A 3,554-nucleotide genomic window follows, 5' to 3' on the forward strand; every position below is an offset into this window, starting at 1 on the left:
AGAGCCTGGCATGTGCCACTCACTTCCCTGCAGGAAGCCTGGTCCTGCAGTCAGAGCTCTCAGAAACCTCTGATGCTCATGACTGGGTTTCTTGACATTAGCCAGGCCTGACTATATATTACTGGGATATGCAATTAAGGCTCAGAGGATTGCATACAGTAGCTGGCTTTTGTAAGACAAGGAAATCCAGGAGTGTGACCAAGAGGGATTTTTCAATGTGAAAATTGAGTGCTTAAGGGTGCTTAAGCCAGCTGAACCAAAACCTCAAGGGGGAAACGGCTGACTAGTAAAGGAGCAAACAATTGCATTTTAAGAATGGTAAGTATCAAACAGGTGAGGGGATCTGAAGCTGAAATGCATTTCATGCAGACTCTGGGCCAGTGCAGGCAATGGCACAGGGGAGGACGTTGAACTGGAAGCCACCCCAAGTGCCACAGGAGTCAAACTCCCACACCCTCTATCCATTCTCTCCAGACCATAGCACAGGGAACACACTTTGCAACAGCCTCAAGTAAATGCTGTAAGGATCTAGAAAGAAAATTTGAGGCAACACATTTGTCATAGGAAGAATCTGGATGCTCCATGTGCCATTTCCAAAATGTGTCCATGAAACAGCTGGGTGCTTCTTACCTTCCTCAAGTGACTCTTGGCATGGCTTGGAGGTGTAACTTGCTGTTTGATGTCACCACCTTATGAGGTCACTTCCAGAAGAAACCATAGAGGCAAATGCTGGGGCAAGTTCCTGAATAGACAAGATTCTGGTGTTAGCATGGGCTGATTATTCTTAATTTACTCGGTTTGCATTGCTGAGCAGCTTAGGCACACACCTGCTCCAGTCAGGAGGAGGAAATCAGCCATGGGGATGCTGTGTGGACATGGGTATCATCCCTCCTGGCATCCCAGGGGAACAGCCTGCCTCCATGCCAAGGTGGGAGCAGCCAGCAGTGAGATGGAGAGCATCCTCCCATCCTGTCACCTGGCTAACAGCAAAAACTGACGAGCACTCCCATGAAGGGCTGTGCCTTTGAGTTTTAGGGGATCATCCTCCCTTTTTTGTGCACCCATCACGTCTGGAAGTGGTGCAGAAGCCCAAGCACAGACCTGTGCTCTCACTGGAACCCTTCCCAAGGCTCCAGCATCCCTGCAGTCCATGTGGACCGGCTGACTCTGACCAGAGAACCTCTGGCAGCCATTCCTGGGCTCTTTCCAGAGTTCACTTGCAAATGAGTTGCCAGTTCCTCACCAAAGAATCCAGCTCTGTGACAGATCTTCAGCTTTTATGTAAACATGCCAGTGGGATAGCTCATATCCATGATTGCTCCTTGCCTTGGATCTTTAGGAGAAAGAGCATTAACAATTACCAATTTACTTCAGTTAGTCAGCAGCTCCATGCTGCGAGTCTGGACGCTTCATGAGCACTTATTCCAGGACACACACGTTTCCCGAGGTATAACTTTGAGAAAGCCAAAAATATCTGTTTCTTGGAGCAAATCGTGGTGAAAAATTGAAACTAACTCATGCAGAAGAATTCATTAACTTAATTGACAATCCTCTCATTAATCCAAGGCTGAAAGGGCCAGAGGAAATGCACACACCTAGAAGAAGCTGTGAAAAGTGCAAAGCTTTCAAAGATGTTTTTTGCAAGATTGAAAAGCCCCTCGAAGGAGGGAAAGGCAAAGCAGGGCTGAGGACCTGGCAGGCTACAAGACAGCACAAAGACAATGCTGGAGCAGGGATGGGGCAACCTGGGAATTGTGCTCATCACACAAATCCATGGACGCTGCACCCCTGATCTTGTGCTGAGCCATCTGGTGCACATAAACCAACCAAAAATTCCAATGGGATTCACCTTGTGGTTTTACTCTGCTGAATCCCAAAGGCTCCAGAGAAGGCCAATGAAGAGGCAGCAATGACCAGCACAGCAGACTGGACATGTCCCAAGGGATGCTGTGATCCCTTTGTGATGTTGGAGCCAGGGATGTGTCATGTACATTTCAAAAGTAACCACATCAATCTATCTTTCCAGACTGGAGAGCTGGCTGGGTGAGGACATGTCCTTGTCAGCTTTTTCATGTCCAAACTGTCCGAGGTGAGAGATGTTAATTAACAGAAAACCCCACCTCCTCTTCAGCCACTCCAGCATCAGTCTGGGTGGCAGAGGAGTCTGGAGGAAGAGGAAGGGCAGGAGAAATGCCACTGAATCCAGACTGAGCCATAACTCACAAACTTTTGCTTTCTAATGTGTTCCTGCAGAGCTGTGGGACCCCATTCCCAGAGTCCCATAGCACATCTGATGCTATTGCCTCTCATTTCAATATGATTTTTGCAGTTTACTGGACCTGAGATCCCACAATGGGGAAAGAAAAGGATTATTCTCTGGCCCTGTTTCAGAGCTGGTGCTGGGAAGGTCTGATCTACAGCCACACAGGAGCTGAGCAGTGATCCCAACACACAGCACACTGCAGGCATCTCTCTTACTCTGCTCTCTCAGCCTCGAGTTTCTGCTTTTTAATTTCCTGTGGCCACAGAGCACCACTGGAGGGTCTCCTAGGGACAGTGTTTCCCATACACCATGGTCAAGGTTGGTGGGGGTGACACAGTAAGTTATATCAGTCTCAGCACACAAGAGTTGGCAAGAAGGCTATTTCTGATGAATTATCCAAATATTTCAAGCCACAATCAGCCTTAAAGCAAAAAAAACCCTAACTCTCCAGGGGAATATTTAACCTGGTGGTGGCTGGTGACCTGAACCTGGAAGCAAATGGGGCAAGGTGACTGCAGGAGCAGCAACACTCTGCCTTGGGGTGCAACTTGGTGGTCTCTTGGGGAGCAAGTACCAAGCTGCCTGGGAGGAGAAGCCAGCACAGCAGAGGAAGCTGCATTTGGGCAGATGCTTGAGCCCTATCTTCACAGAGCAGCACAGCTCCAGCAATGCCACCACCTGGGAAAGGCCCAAAGCTTGTACACTGGCTACTTTTGCTCAGAGCAGAGCAAACTACGTTTTTCTCAAGAGGAGCCTTAGGCTGAGTTTCCTGACCCCAAACGAGCACCTACCACTAAATCCTTGCTGTCCAAGTTTGCTATGAAGTTCCAGTTCAGGGAGACTGTCCATCTCTTCCCCATGTCCTATTTTAATATTATTATTTCCATTTCACAGCAATGCTCACCTTGTTTACAGGTCTGTGGGATGCTTCAGAAATTATCAAGAAATTACTACATTATGGGTAAATGACTAAAATTATGGCTAAACAAGCACTGTTCATAAAACTTGAAGCATTTCAAAGCCGTCCTTCTCATTCCTGAGTATTTTCGCCTCCTTGTTGGTCAGGATTCTCAACATCCCTAGCACAGCTTTGTGCCATAGCCAGACAATGCAGCTCTCTGATCTGAATTAGCTGATGGGGATTTTTTCCCTCAGAGTATGTAAATATGTATCAATATTCTAAACCAAAGACCTCCCAGTAACTAAATATTATTTATCTTAAATTTATCTTCAAACTAAACAGCTTTGTCACATATGTACAATAATAAAGAAACAAATTACAAAGGAGGAA

General features: G+C 47.0%; 1 long non-coding RNA gene across 1 annotated transcript in view; it reads right to left on the minus strand.

Moving 5' to 3' along the window:
• Nucleotides 1–755, minus strand: part of LOC106857360 (uncharacterized) — a 57,011-nt gene extending 56,256 nt beyond the window's left edge. Inside the window, exon 1 of the long non-coding RNA XR_015806984.1 lies at nucleotides 631–755. This is a non-coding gene — a long non-coding RNA (uncharacterized LOC106857360). The remainder of the gene's footprint in view (nucleotides 1–630) is intronic.
• Between the last annotated feature and the right edge of the window lie 2,799 nt (nucleotides 756–3,554).

The sequence above is a fragment of the Sturnus vulgaris genome, chromosome 15 (genome assembly GCF_052056855.1).
Source record: "Sturnus vulgaris isolate bStuVul1 chromosome 15, bStuVul1.hap1, whole genome shotgun sequence".
NCBI lineage: Eukaryota > Metazoa > Chordata > Aves > Passeriformes > Sturnidae > Sturnus > Sturnus vulgaris.